The sequence below is a fragment of the Amblyomma mixtum genome, chromosome 3 (genome assembly GCF_055824585.1).
Source record: "Amblyomma mixtum isolate Tamu chromosome 3, ASM5582458v1, whole genome shotgun sequence".
NCBI lineage: Eukaryota > Metazoa > Arthropoda > Arachnida > Ixodida > Ixodidae > Amblyomma > Amblyomma mixtum.
The window spans coordinates 200,292,933-200,308,634 of NC_143014.1; the positions used below are offsets into that span (position 1 = coordinate 200,292,933).

The 15,702-nt window shown below is 52.5% G+C and overlaps 1 protein-coding gene across 1 annotated transcript in view; it reads right to left on the bottom strand.

The window, feature by feature from the left end:
• Positions 1-15,702, bottom strand: part of LOC149353277 (serine/threonine-protein phosphatase 1 regulatory subunit 10-like) — a 90,142-nt gene that overhangs the window by 38,476 nt on the left and 35,964 nt on the right. The gene's annotated exons all lie outside the window — the stretch shown is intronic.

The window sequence follows — 15,702 nt, forward strand, 5'->3', positions numbered from 1 at the left end:
TACCTTGAAAAATTATAATTGTTTGTACTATTCTCTTGAATAAATTTTGTTTAAAAAAATGAGTCCTACTACTTTCAGAACAGACCATGTATATCCTTCATCGCCACCGCGCCGAGTCACGCGACGAGAGCGCGCGCGCCGCAGGGCATGGGGAGAGGGGCCACCTGGCCACTCTCCTCGCTCCCAGCTCAGACGTGACGTCACGCCTACGCACTGGCTGTGTTGGGAAGAGGTGAACGACTTTCCTTGAAGGCAACCGATTGCCCAAGGGGGTGGCAATGTCGTAGGGGTTTCGCGGCGGGAACGTCTCTCTCTTGCCGCGGTGCTACTGCCGATCTGCCCCGCCGAACCGCTTCCTGCCCGCGCCACCTGGAGGACTACCCAACGCCGGTCGACGACGACTTGTTGAGCAACTGAAACTTTTTATCGGATAGAACATTCTTCCGCAGTGTGATTTGCCTTGCGCTAGGTTAATAAACTGTTTCCTAGCGTACTCTGTCGTTGCCTATTTCGTCCGAACCCGCCGTGGCTGTGACTTTGCGCCACGGGTTGGGGACACGAGTCGCTTACGAGAACGTCCGCGCATAGCCAGCACCAAAGCTCGCCTTCCCAGCCGGCTGGACGCGGAGTGACCCCATATCCTTTAACTGCTGTTCTATTTCTAGCCATTTCGCTCTCTTCCTACCCCCTTGCATGTTTATGTAACTGATCCTGGCGTTAAATTTCTTTTTCGTAGTTTTCTTTCTGGGCCTCCGAGTGGCCATTTTGTTGGGCTCAGCCGCCAGTGTTACATTTACTACATCGCTTCTACCTACCCCTACGCCCTGAGCCACCGTGGACCCCCTAAAAAAGCTACCGCTCGGCCTCCCAGGCGCCAGCCTATCTCTTCTCCTACCCTTCCACTGAAATGGATGGATGCCATTTCCTCCAAAGTCTCTGCCCAAACCTGCTCTGTGCACTTTCTTGTTTATGTCTACCACCTCAAAGCCTTTCTCGAGGCCTAACTGCCTTATCTCTCGATTAAGATTCACAACGTCGTTAGCAACCTCTACATTCCTTCCTTGTACCTCCAGCACTGTACACACCATGATCTGCGCTTGCTGTGCTATCGCCCTTATACCGTCAACTCCCTCAGCTAATCTTTTCCCTACTTTTGCGGCGTTACCATACAGGACATCATTTAGACCCGCCGCTACCACTACCAAGTTACGCCTTGCAACATTCCGAGAAAGTTCACTTTTTGTCTATCTCAGAACATCGTCCATTGTCCTTCCTGGAAACACCCCGACTGCTACTCGCCTATTACCCTTCACACGGTCCAGAATAGCTCTTTTGCAGCGCCTCATGTTTGAGTCACCAGCGATAAGCACTAGCGTACTCTGCCCCTCCCGCCTATCTTCCGGATCTTGCTGCCTCTTATCAGCGACTGTGACCTCATTTCCTGGAATTAGCTCGTTCCCCTTCTCAGTATCGCCTCTCGACTTCCCAGCTGCCACCTGTGCGTAGCTGTTCCTGCCTGAACATGTCTGACCTACTGGTTTATCGCTGTCCATGCCAGTGCAAGCCCCATCCACGTGGCTGGCTCTGGAATGCCCGCCATTGTGGCTTCCAATGGCGGTGTCAGCCGTTTTTGACTCCAACTGACAAAGCTGTTCTTGAAGCTTGCGCTTCTCTGCCCCCTCGATCTGTAACTCTGTTTCTAGAGCATCCATCCTTAGCACTAGTTTGCTGTTCGCCTGTTCAGCCCTGTCCAGGCGTGCACCTAATACGCAGAATTTGCACATAAAATCTGCGCCTTCGGCCTCCTCCACTGAATCGAACCGCGTTTCTTTTAAATTCACCGACGCCGCACACTCCATACATCTAACCTTCAGTAGCTTAACCATCTCACCATGAGAGAAAGTACTCATCTATTTTACGCAGTCGCTCTCGCAGTCGGTCCGATACCGGTCTCCACGCGTGATCCGAAGAGCAGCTAAACCTACGTCCGCACAGCACGGCTGTTAACTGTCACTCCGCACTTTTACGTACAGCGCCATCTCTAGGTAGTCTGCGTAACACTGGTACCCCGCCGGCTTAATGAACCAGTGTCCGGTCGCTGTAGAAGCCCCATTTCTTCTTGGCGTGAGCGCAAGGCTGTGCAAGCCCCGCTGGGTCGTTTTCTGGCGCAACCTTGGGAAGTTGCCGCCGCATGGGCTCGAATGGTGCTTGGGTCCGGGTTCTAATGTTAGACCCTGGAATAAATGCACTCCGAGAAGAGACGAACCGCCTTATTTCATTACAGAAGGTACGTACACCTCCGAGGAGGTACGGTAGAGTCGTGTAGTGAAGTACTAGCAGTGTTGCAGTGGTCCTACAAGCGTGCATATTGAGTTTCGCTAAACGTGGGCGACCGGAAGAATCGGTCCTAGAGTGGGACCAGTGCTTCTTTACAAAGGCGCAAAGTTCAGCGAAGCAGTTTCGGCACAGCACCTGAGGCCAGTATTATCACACGCGTAGTTCACCGGACACACACAAAAATGTGGCCGCTCAACCTGCGTCACCTGGTGACCAGCGAGTTAAAAGCTTAGCTGTAAAAATGTGAAACCCACGCTACGGTCGTCAAAAATCTTTTATTGCTGGCAGTAAATTCCCGCCTTACAAGCGTTGTCGTTACAACGCTCTCGCAAAAAACATCGGATTGTGATCGGCAAAGACGAGTAGTTTATATGCTGTAACAACGGGTTTTGAAACCAGTCAGCAACTGCGTGACCAATACACCCGCTGACGCAGACTGAGCGCGACTGACCCTGGCTACTACACACGGTAGCGCCGGCTCGAATAGGCGCACAGACGCGCCAACTGTCAGCACCCAGTATCGAGCACACTGGCGAGCCAATTTTCCCCGCCGATGCCGCATGCAATATGACCCAATTCCCGTATGCAATGAAAAGTGATTCAGCGCTGCTTTATTGAACAAGCATTCGATGAACCAATGCGTCCCTCCTGCATGCCCTTCACGATACGCACACTTCCGGCACTCCCGCATAGACCACAGTGAGTGGCAACCGGAACTAAAATGCGCGCGATGTGGGTTACAAGCCCGATAATGAGAACACTGACCACCTACGCCGAAACGGAGCCTTGCAAAAACCGATGCATAACTCACACTAAACTAAAGAAAAAAAATCCACGCCAGAACTGGATTTGCTTCAGAAAATGCCGTTGTGCACCTGTATGAATCTTCCGAGGATTCGTCCTGCAAACATAAGCTTGCGCCGAGACGTATAAACGCCCGGTGCATTGGTCTGTACGCCGTACGGTCGCTATTTTAAGCAACCCGTTCCAAGCGCAGTGTTTCTGTTCACTGGTCAGCACAGCGTGCTGATGAAAGCTAGGAACAAGTACGTGAAGCACCCATTTGGATCTTTGATTACTCCTCGCCCCTACATGCCTGTATATGCTCAGATGCAATGGGGATGGGCTCGGAGCAAGCAATTGTTCATAATGTAGACCCATGCTGCTTAAAACCCACGACTGATGGCACACGACATAGCCAAGACGAAACGTGTGTGCCGTGTGGCAATAGTCCTGCTTTCAAGCAGCCCGGTTGTTCACTACGTAGGCCACATCCTTACGTCGTTGGCAAGCAATTGCATTTCGACATGAACCAGTGTCCCCCCACTTCTTGGCAAGCTTTGTGTAAGTTACTGTAGGGCGCTTTCACAGCTGAAGTACGCAAGCGCCGACACAAAGGATGCCGCCACAAAGCTCAGCGTCACACACGACTGTGAATGTGCTCCAGGGTCACAGCGGAGTACACACACGGTCAGTTAGTCCCTGGGCGGTGACTCCGTCTGAATAAGCTCATGTGGAATCCGGCGAATCTAGTTAGAATACTGCTTTACACTAGTAGGGGTAGATATTAGCGTGGCAAAGCTGCGTGGGCATATCCTGGATACCGAGCATGGTCAGAGTAGCAAGATAACGCAGGAGATTCAACGCTTTGCAACGTGCCCCGCTCTAGGCTTCGACCAATACCGGCGCCAATAGCACGCGAGATGTCCTGGCACCGCTTCACCAGTGATAGTCCACACTATCTCTGCCGTTTTTTTTCTTCAGGTGGTGCTTCAAACCTTTCGAATTTCTGCAAATGTGTCGAGTGTGCACGAATTCATCGGCACCGAAAGAAAAATAGCGCGCAGGCATGTACCCAGGAAAGCAGGTAGGAGCTGCCCGAGAAACATGGGATCGGTCAGACTAACGTAAGCTGCGGGCCCCGGGGGAAAATTTCCGGCTACATGCCTGGCCGCTCAGATTCCTTTCAGCCAGATGCTCAGAGGCCACACAGCTAAGCGAGTCAGTCCTCGTTGGATGCAGGAATTGTAACATGCAAGACCCGATGAAATATGCGCACAGTACGGTCCACTGTTAAAGGGAACATGCAATCGCGTGGCCTCCGCGTTTCGCGAAGCGCTGCCGCTCAGAGCCGGCGAGAATGGGAGGTACCAGGCGCACGCGCGGAAGGAGCAGCCGGGGCGAGTTTACCGCGCATTCGCATTCTGCCGTGAATTCTCGCAAGACTCGTGACAGCACTTCGCAAAGCGCGGCGGCCACGCGATCGCATGTTTCCTTAAACAGTGGACTGTAATGTACGTGTGGAAAGCTGTACAGGTCGCAGCCGAGTGCTAGCGGCCTACTTTTGCGGTGTCCAGCAAACCACTTGCTTAATGCAGTTGCTCGCATGCAGTATTGGGCGACGTCGCCAAAGGCATTAATGTAGTACGTAGAAGGCTATTTAAAGTCATGCTGCCTTCAAGGGCGCTGGTCAAAGCAGAGCATGTCACCCACCAAGCTGTTCCCATTCCCAGGATTCCGCTTTCATTTGCCACCATATCCGATGGCTACAGCCGCTGGGAGTACTGTAGCTGCGATGTGAGACTGCTTCCAAAGAAACAGCCCAAAATGCCACCAGCGTTCATTTATTGTGCACCAGTAAAAAGTACAGATTTTTTTTTTCATTACAAGAACCAAGCATGCCGTACACAACAAATCCGCCCCCGGAGGCCAATGAGCTCAACACCTGTATACATGCACTACATTTGGTACAGCTCATGCCGCGTACAGTACTTCAAAAGCGAGTAGATAACTTATAATACATTTTCAAAAACTACCGCTCCCGAGCCTCGCGGCGACCAGCGGAGGTGAACTTCCGCCCGAATCCGTACTCATTACGTCATTTTAGTACTCTACGTCACGAGCGGAGGGCTACCATTGGTTCGCGGTGCCAACGTGAAATCACGCATTTAACAAACTAAAAGCTCTAGATACTTCACATTCTTACTCTTTTCGGAAACATTTCGCATTTCAGCAAGGAGAGTTGTCGTTTATATGCATGTTTACGCGGTTATTGTGTGTTGGGGTCAGAAATTAATACTGCACTTCCGGTTTACAATGTTGTCGTCTGCTCGTACCGCTCGTGTAACTCCGCCGGCGCCGCCGTCGAAACGAACCGAGAATTGAGGTGCGATTTGGAGTCACCGCACTACTGATTTCTGTCGTGACCTCCGTCGCATGCGCAATCAAAATGGATCGGCCGTGCTGTGTCGTTGGTTGCAAAGCCAGGGTTCGGCAAGATGTTGCCGTTCGGCACCATCTGCCGAAAGATGGAAGCGAGCGAGCTGTCGTCGTCGTCAGGATTCAGCGCCGGATTTCTGAACGGCGTGTCCGTATAAACTCGGCCGACGCGCCGCACCGATCGTCGCTTGCGAACTGCCGTCTCACTGCAAGCAGGGACACACGGAGCGGTGAGCATCGCTGCGCCGCTCTACCCAAGTTCACCGTGCAGTGCGAGTATGAGGGTGGCGCAAGTGTCTGCCGGCGCTGTGGTTCCCGTGGCCACGTGCGGGCGGCGTGCGACGTGCCTTTGTGCTCGCGCTGCGGTGTGTTTGGCCACGCCACGTGTTATAGCGGGACAATCTTTAGGGCCAAGCAACCCTGAGCTACCATGTGTCACGTGTTGGCGGCTTTCCCGCCAGTCTGTACCCTGCTACCAGCAATAAAGGACGTAACATATAATTGGCGACGAGGTAAAAATGGCAACTGCGCTGGGCACGATTGGGGAATTCGTTCCAACAGAGGCGACGTCTTGGCCCTTGTATTTGGAGCGCCTCGAATTTTTCTTTCAAGCAAACGACATCGACGGTAACGAGAAGAAGCGAGCAACGCTCTGCAGCGTTTGCGGCCCAGCAACGTATGCCATCGTTCGCTCCCTTTGTTCTCCGGATGCGCCGTCGGCCGTGGCCTACGATGAGATCGTCAGGCGTCTCTCAAACCACTTCTCGCCGCGACCGTCGGTGACAGTACAGCGTTTCAAGTTTGGCACACGTCAACAGCAGCCCGGTGAGTCAATTGCCGACTACATCGCAGAATTGCGACGTCTCTCGGAACACTGCGATTTCGGTGCGTCGCTCGATGACATGTTGCGCGACCGGCTAGTGTGCGGGGTGCGAAGCGAGACCCTTCAGCGTCGGTTGCTGGCGGAGCCGGAGCTTACGTTTGCTACAGCTCGGGAGAAAGCCATTGCAATGGAATCTGCGCAGCGACAGACCGAGCAAATTCGCGGCAGTGCCGCATCGTGTGAAGTTGGCAGCGTGAGCGGGCAGCGTTTCGACCCGTGTGTTGCGAAGGTCTCTGCGCCAGTGACAGCCAAGGAGGGTACCCATAAGCAGGCTGGTTCGCCTGGAGGCACAAGCGTATGTTTCCGCTGCAAGGGTGCGCATTCGCCAAGCAGTTGCCCATTCATGAATATGCAGTGCCACTTCTGCAAGCAACGAGGGCACATAGTGAGAGCATGCAGGAGGAAGGCGGCAGCTCGCGCTTCGGCTGAACCCAACTCTCAGAACAAAAAACGGGCCAGTGGAGGCCGTCACAAGAATGCTGCGTCGGACGTTTACGACGTGTTCGTGCTGTCTGGTGAAGAGCCAGCCGTGAGAGTGGAAGTGCGCGTCAACGGAAGTCCCCTAGAGATGGAGGTGGACTCTGGTGCAGTGTGTTCAGTCATCAACGACCGGACTATGCAGAAGCTGCGAATATCGAAAAGGGCGTTGCGCCCAAGTACTCTTCATCTCCGAGCTTACAATAACAAGGAACTACGAGTGTTGGGTGAACTGACCGTGAAGGTGGAATTCAAGGGGCAGGAACATCGCCTGCGATTGGTGGTGGTTAAGGGTGCTAGTATCGGACTTCTCGGTCGGGACTGGTTCAAGTCTTTGGGAATAAGTCTGAGTGGTGTTCACAGTGTGTACGAGCCGAGTCGAACTGGCAGTAGGGGAACAACAGCCTTGCTCAAGAAGTATTCTTCAGTCTTTGAGCCTGGACTTGGGACAAGTAAAGGGCCTCCTGTACGCATAGAGGTGAACCCGGCAGCTCCGCCGCGATTTCTGAAGCCACGACAAGTACCGTTTGCATTGAGACCGAAGGTGGACGAAGCACTGGACAAGTTGGTGAGCCAAGGCATTTTCCAGCCTGTGCGGCACTCGAAGTGGGCAACACCTGTCGTTCCAGTTGTCAAAAAAGATGGATCGATAAGGATCTGTGGGGACTACAAGAGCACAGTCAATCGTGTAGTGCAGTGGGAGACGTATCCCCTGCCGACACCGGAGCAGCTGTTTGCCAGGCTGGCAGGTTGCTCGAAGTTTTCAAGGCTAGACCTCGGACAGGCGTATCAACAGAAGACTGTTGATGAAGAAACAGCTGACTTGTTGACGGTTACAACACATCGGGGACTGTTCCGCGTAACCCGTCTTCAATTTGGCGTGGCAGTGGCAGTGGCTATCTTTCAGAGGTACATGGAAGAACTGTTGCATGGAATTGATGGTGTTCTTGTGTTCTTGGATGACATCTTGATCGGTGGAAAGGATGAGGTGCAGCACAATGCTCGTTTACAAGAAGTGCTCAAAAGAATTCATGAAGACGGTCTGCGACTAAAGTTTGACAAATGTCAATTTGGTGTTGAGGAAGTGTGTTACTTGGGATTCCGCGTGAACTCTGCAGGTGTGCAGCCGACAGAAGACAAGGTGCGTGCTATTCACAAGGCCCCAGAGCCGACATGCAAAAAGGAACTTCAAGCCTTTTTAGGAGCTCTGAACTTTTACAACAAGTTTCTTAAAGGAGCAGCTCATGCCTTGGAGCCACTGTACCGGCTGTTGGACAAGGGTCGCGAGTGGCGTTGGATGGAAGCTGAGGCGGAAGCATTTCGCCAGGCGAAAGATCGGCTACAGTCATCACATGTTCTGGTGCACTATGATGTCAACAAACCCCTAGTGCTGGCCTGTGACGCATCCCCGTACGGACTGGGTGCTGTGTTGAGTCATGTGTGCGAAGATGGCAGCGAGAGACCGGTTGCATATGCGTCGAGAACTATGAGTGCGGCAGAACGGAATTATGCCCAGACAGACCGAGAAGCGCTCGCCATCGGCTTTGGCATAAAGAAGTATCATCAGTTTCTATATGGGAGACATTTCAAAATTGTGACAGACCACAAACCTCTCTTAGGACTGTTGCACCATGCCAAGCCCATTCCCCAGGTGCTATCACCACGGATGCTGCGTTGGACCCTCATGTTATCGGCTTATGACTATGAAATTGAGTATCGACCAGCGGAGAAGCTTTCCAATGCTGATGCATTCAGTCGTTTACCACTGAGAGCCAGTAGGGCAGAGGAAGAGGAGCAGCGTCTTTGGGAAGTAGGGATGCTGGAAATGGCGCCGGAAGTAGCATGGAACTCTAGGAAGGTGGCAAGATTCACGTCAAGGGATAAGCTGTTGGCTAGAGTCTGCAATTGGGTGCAGCATGGGTGGCCAGAGGGTAAGCTGCCAGAAGAGTTTGCAGCGTTTGTGAGCCGCAAGCATGAACTGTCGGTGTACCAAGGTTGTTTGCTGTGGGGCAGTCGTGTGGTCATTCCAGAGCCAGCTCGACCGTATGTCATGGACATTCTTCACACAGCTCATCCAGGAATTGTCAAGATGAAGGGGCTTGCCAGAGGAGCCGTGTGGTGGCCAGGAATCGACAGAGATGTTGAGCAGAAGGTGAGAGACTGTGCACGTTGTCAGGAATCCAGGTCTGCGCCAGCAGCTGCAAAGATTCACCCTTGGGAATTCACCAAGCGTCCTTGGACAAGACTACACATCGATTTTGCTGGGCCCTTCCAAGGCAAAGTTTTCCTCATTGTGGTGGACTCTCACTCAAAGTGGTTGGAAGTGTGCCGGATGAATTCCATGTCGACAGCTACAGTTTGTGCGAAGCTTCGTTTCCTTTTTGCTACCCATGGCATTCCAGAAACTGTTGTTTCTGATAATGGCACTGCCTTTTGTTCGGAGGAGTTCAGAGACTTCATGTGCCGGAATCAAATCCGACATGTGACCGTTGCCCCATATCACCCTTCTTCGAATGGTCAAGCAGAACGCATGGTGCGCGAAACCAAGGGAGTACTCAAGCGAATGGTTGGAGGCGATATCGACACACGTCTGGCTAGGTTTTTAATGACCCAGCATATCCTGCCTCATGCTACAACAGGCAAGAGCCCGGCCGAATTGCTAATGGGCAGGAAACTTTCAACTGTGTTAGAGCGTCTGCATCCTGACCTGCAGTCCAGTGTGCAGCAGAAACAAGAGCAGGTGATGCAGCGCCGTAGCCAGGCAGTGCGACTGTTTGATGTGGGGGATCGAGTGTTTGTGCGCAACTATCTCTATGGGCCCAAGTGGTTGCCGGGCATTGTGGATGCTGTCACAGGACCAGTGTCGTACTTGGTCGTCACCAAGGACGGTCGTCGATGGAGACGTCATGTTGACCAACTCAGAAGTCGTTCTGCCAGCTACGCATTGGACAGTTTCGCTTCTGGGATGTGTGAAGAGGAGGAACCGCTGGTTGCTTCCCCGGCAGGGTGTTCCGGGCTTGGCATTCCTTCAAGCCTAGAGGACCCTGGAAGACGGGACCAAGGAGAAAGACTGGAGGAGGCTGCAGCGCCCAGTACCGAATCTGCTTCCTGTGGTGAGGACCGTGAAGCGAGTGCTTCCCTTCAAGTCCAGCGACCACAGCGCCAACGCAGCCGCCCTGCGTATCTGAAGGACTTCGTGACGTAGGGGGGAGGAGTGTTATAGCGGGACAATCTTTAGGGCCAAGCAACCCTGAGCTACCATGTGTCACGTGTTGGCGGCTTTCCCGCCAGTCTGTACCCTGCTACCAGCAATAAAGGACGTAACACCACGTGTGAGCAGCCGTGCTCCCAGTGCGGCGGCGACCACGCCGTCGCGAAGTGTGCGACGCGCACGTTCGCGTCAGTAGCGAAGCGCGCGATGGTGTCTGCCGCCGCCGCTGCTACGTCGCAGGTTGTCATCGCGCCAGAGAAGGACCAGGACTCTGCCACGGACACCCTGGTCGAGGCCTCCACTGGCCCCGAAATCCCAGGAAGCAGCCAACACGAGGATGAGGAGCCTGCTGAACCGGTCGCGGCGGAGGCGAGTTCACTCTCGAGCAGCGGCGGAAGCGCCGACGGAAGAAGAAGAGGAAGCGATCAGCCAGCCCACGGATGGATGGATGGATGGATGGATGGACGGACGGACGGACGGACGGACGGACGGACGGATGGATGGATGGATGGATGGATGGATGGATGGATGGATGGATGGATGGATGGATGGATGGATGGATGGATGGATGGATGGATGGATGGATGGATGGATGGATGGATGGATGGATGGATGGATGGATGGATGGATGGATGGATGGATAGGAGCGCCCCCTTTGAAACGGGGTGGTGGCACTTGCCATCATGCTCAACTTTTCTTTCTTTATTATTTTTTTTGTTTACTGTGTTAGCAATTCTCATTAATATGTGCCATCATCTTTACCTACGGTTTCCTACAATTCTAACCTTATGCCACATCTCTGCTTTTCAGCCACCAATCCTCCGATCGCTTTTTGCTGACTTCCACTGCAGGATTTATTTACATGATCATTGTTATCTTTAAACCCTAGGGCCTCAGAAAGAGTGACTGTGCCTGCATCGACATCCGGATGGATACCATCACATTTGATTATGAGGTGTTCAATTGTTTCCACAGAACTACCACACACTGCACATGTGTCACCTCTGCTCCATCTCTCCCCACGCAGCTAGGGCAAGGTAGATGTACTATGGTAGCGTAGGCTGCATAGAAGCCCATACGTTCAAAACATGGCGGCTTGTGGTGCGCAGCCAGCGCTGTCTTCGAAATGCGTGGACAACTCATGGATGGGACAACTAAAAAGTGACGTCATAATTAAAACAAAAACGCGACGTCAAAGTCACGTGTTTTAGTGACGTCATATACGTGACGTCAGCGTCACGTGCTGCTTGGCGGGAAAAATAAACTGCTGAACGTCGCGACGCTTCAGAGAGCCGGCTGGGAGGCGCCCCCTCCTAATTGCTGCGCCCAGACTGTGAGGCCCCATGATGACGGAAATAAAGTTCATTCATTCATCATCATTCAGCGCGACACCCGACACGAGAACGAAGAAAGAAGACACGACGAGTGCCGACCACCAACGCTATATTTAGGTAGTCAGTTCTCGTTGTGCCTTTTTCCTTCGTCCTCACCTCAGGTGTCGCGCTGAAGCGATGAAATGTGACGCCGCCAGACAGGTTATCGCTCGCACATCGTGCAACCGCACACCTCTTTTTTGCGTACGGGGGCGCCATGGCCACAGACGATGCCCTTTGGGGGCAAAAGCGACAGAACCGCACCCAACGGAACGAAACTAAACAGAAGCGCTGGCAAAAGGGAAAAGCGGAAACTGTACACGAACGATGCACACCAAGAACTCGAGCAACAAGCAACGAGGAAAAAGTAGGGCTAGCAGAATCGAGTTTCAAACAAAAGCAAGCAGAATGGTCAAAACACTTTCCTCCATGGGCCAAAAGATATGACCAGGGTATTACATCAGAGCATCGTCAACCTTGGCACCGTCCCGCTGCCATTGCCGCTACTCTGAGCGAACGCTATCATACACAACTAAAATATTTTAAAAAGGAATCACTGCAATTGTTTTTGAATGCTTTTGAAACACAAAATATGTCCTAATTATTTTCCTCTTCTAGTCGTGTTTGTCCACTCATTTCATTTTGGCGCTTTAGTTCCACCACTAATTTGATGTCGCTATCACTTGGTTCTGGACCGCATTCGGGCTCCGGCTTCGCGACCTATTTCAATAGACCTTGGCTAGGGTGCCTCGATATCGAGGCACCCATGGAGCAAGAAAAAACTAGGAGGGAGCATGACGTCACAATCGTGAAGCCTAGTCATAAAAAATATAATGGAAAGCATCATGGGAAATAGGCCCTCACGTGACAAGGCAGCGGTAGCTCTTAGCCGTATTTCGGTTTCGGTTTCGCTCTCGCTCTACGAGCAAGTGCGCGACCATGTGCCTGTGTTCACTGACGGCTCCGTGGTGAGCACAAACTGCTCGCTCGCCGCAGCGGCCACCATCCCCGAGCGACGCGTGCGCTGACTGCGGCGCAGTGGAGACATTGAAGCACATGCTCCTTCGCTGTGCCGCTTCTTCAGTGCCGCGTCGCGAGATGCTCGCGGCCTACAGGGCGCTGGGAATCATCCCGGGCAGTCTCGAAGCGCTCCTGTGGCCGCGCGGCGGTGCGCGCACCCGTGACAGGAGCCTCTGTGCGTTCATCGAGCAGACGGGCTTGACTTCCCGCTCGCTCTTCGCCAGGTAGAGCACGCGTGATACGAACACTCCGTGGGTGCTACATCGGACGGTATACGCGGCCGGGCGCCCCACTCCGGCCGCTAGTGCAATGTTCCGCGCGCGCGATTAGTCCGAGACAGGACGCTACGTGCGCGCGGCTACGTAGTACATCCAGTTTACTTCTTTTTGTAAGTGATTGTGCGCAGTGGTCGGGAGACCCCGCGCAGGGGCAGACGTAAAGCCGCCGGCACTCTCTCTCGCTGTAATACTTCACTGCTGCATTTCACGTCGGAACCGCTTATGTGCGCAAGCGTATTCGGCGCGACTTGTGCCTCGAGAATAGCAGAGAACGGCGGGCCCATGGGCGGGCCGAAGTCCGCTTGCCCGAGAAATAGAATCTTGCGCAGCGCGCCGGAGCACTCGTTAAACACGTCCGTCCGCCGTGAGCGCTCTGGAAGCCATTGCGCCCTTTTTTAGAGGCTCGTTTTCTTCGCCTACTCTCGATTTCTCCGAAATAAACGCTCCATATGTGTGTATAATGACGAAAGGAATTTCGTTCCATTCTCTTTATGAACCACAGTTGAACAGTGACGAGGTCGCGGCCGCACCCTTTGATGAAAAGTTTACCTGCAGTTTTCTACAGTGCCCCCAAAAACTCGAGTGTAATCAACAGAAGTGCTGAGACGCGGAGCCTTCAGACAACCTCGAGCTCGGTGCGCATTCCGCCAAAGCTGCAACACTGGCGCTGCGCTTCTGCGCTACATTGGAGCACGGACGTTTACTAAAAAGCACCGCTGGTTGGCAGTCTGGTAACTGTGGAGGAGGGCCTATTTCCCAAGAGTCAGTGCGCAAAAGGGCCCTCGGCAGCGGCGTCAGAGGAGAGAGCTTGCAGAGCATGTTGCAGAGGCTGAGCTATAGAGGCTAGAAGGTTTGACTAGTGTCGTGAACGCGCCAGCGGAGTGGAAATGATTTGCAATGACGGCTCACAGATGGCGCTGCCGCTAGTAGGTGTGTTGTGCGCGCGCTCGGCAGCAATGCCGGGAAACGCGTTTCGCTGCGCGCATCTCGCTGGAACGGCTGCGATATTCGTCTGGTCAAAGCATAAAATATAATACGAGAGTCCATATGTTCTGCGGTGCATGCGGCGTCGGTCAGAAACGGTATTCTTAGCAAACCACTTTCGAAGCTACTGCTTCAGGTGGACACAGCCTGTTGAAGCCGCGAGCAGTTATATTTTTGCTTTTCTATGCTTTGGTTGACCCATTTTCGCAGAAAAAGGAACAAAGAAAAAGTGGGCAACAAGACAGCGACAAAGGGAAAGGAACGAGCACAACACGACATGCGCAAAAACAAAAAAGGCTCGTCATCCAAGAGTTTAGCTTCTCTCGGATAGCGACCTAGCGGAATTACGGCCTCACGTGTGGAAGGCACCACTCGCGGATGGTCGTTACAGCCCCGAATACAATTAATGTAATCACATAAATAAGGGAACAGAACACAGTAACGGAATGTTTGTTTACAGGAACATTTCGCTGATGCAGTTTCATTGGCACCGCCTCGAGCAGTTTTTGCTTCCCGCTATTGGACGCCTTATCTTTGCTCATTGACTTAGTAAAAAAATGCTACCTCGTCAATACATAAAACTTAATCATATAAGAGCGCGGGAGTGCTCGCTGCAACTTCTTGGAGTTCACGCCCTTGTAGAAAATGTAAAAAAGACATCATGCTACCAGCATATGCAGCTTGTTTCTGCTGAAAAAGGCAGTGAATGCATTTTCTAGTGCAGTTATTAGCACTTCAATGCGCTTTGAAGCGTTCACCAAACCTCCATGGTCATCCTGCCTCGTCAGTGAGGCATTCGCATTTTCATCAGCCTCTAGGGGCAAGATATAGCCAAGATGCACATGCGAAGGGCCACGGGAATATTTCACGAGAATATTTCCTGACAACGCAGCCAGCGACATATAAAAAGTGAGTCGGCTGTCGCTTTTCTTTTCTACACAGCCTTTACGGTCAAACATGGTGTCCTGCTCTTGCAGCACTGCTGAAGCATGTGCGAGATTTCCCTCGTCCAAGAGATCATCGATTTATCTGTGCCGCCTTTTCTTTCCTTACATCACAGAGCTGCAGAAGAGAACTCACAACCTCAGCTGGTGAATTTCCATTCCTTGGCGACCTTGTAGAAGGCAAAGTCATTTACTATAAGAAAAAACTGTTCTGGAGAGGTGGTCATTGCAGCCGAATGAATGCCTTACAATTCCAAATGAATTCTCCAATTTGTCGTGGCTCCAATTGGCTGTCAGGAGATATTTGTATTTTATATATTGATGACGCGTTACATAATTCACAAGTGACAGTGTGCTTTTCAGCGTCACACGAAGTCCGAGGGCAGTCCCTGCACTGAGAAATCCATCGCCGTGCTGAGCGGCGTACCGTTCCCATTCATTCAAAAAAGCTAGAAATTCTTTAGAAATCTCGCACTTGCTTACTCTGGGCGAAGCCCTTTGGAGGGCATCCTTGATGCCATGACAAATATCAAGCGTTCCATGAGCTTCACAAATCGTTCTGTTGGCTCAGTAGTACGGAAAATTTTGTCGAGCTTATCCTTGTAAAAAAAAAAAGACCATTCAAAATCTCATCGCTGAACTGCTGGAAGGCTAGGCAGACATGCATTTTATCAAATGCGTTGTCATGCGTTGCGTGCAAACATGCCAGGCAATCAGGAACGAATTGAGCGAAGCGGAAACAAACGAGAAAGACGCCCTTTCACTCGACGAGCGACACGAGGAGCTGCGGCGGCGGCATCGGTCTTCTCGGCTCGCCTGCCGCGAACAGCGCCACCTACGCTAGCATCGAAACAGGTTTCGGCGCGGCGGCTGGCGAGGGCGCCCGCTCATGACACTAGTCAAAACTTCTGAGCGCGCGCTCTCCTAGTTTTCTTTCCTCCATGGAGGCACCCTACACGATGGATGGATGGATGGA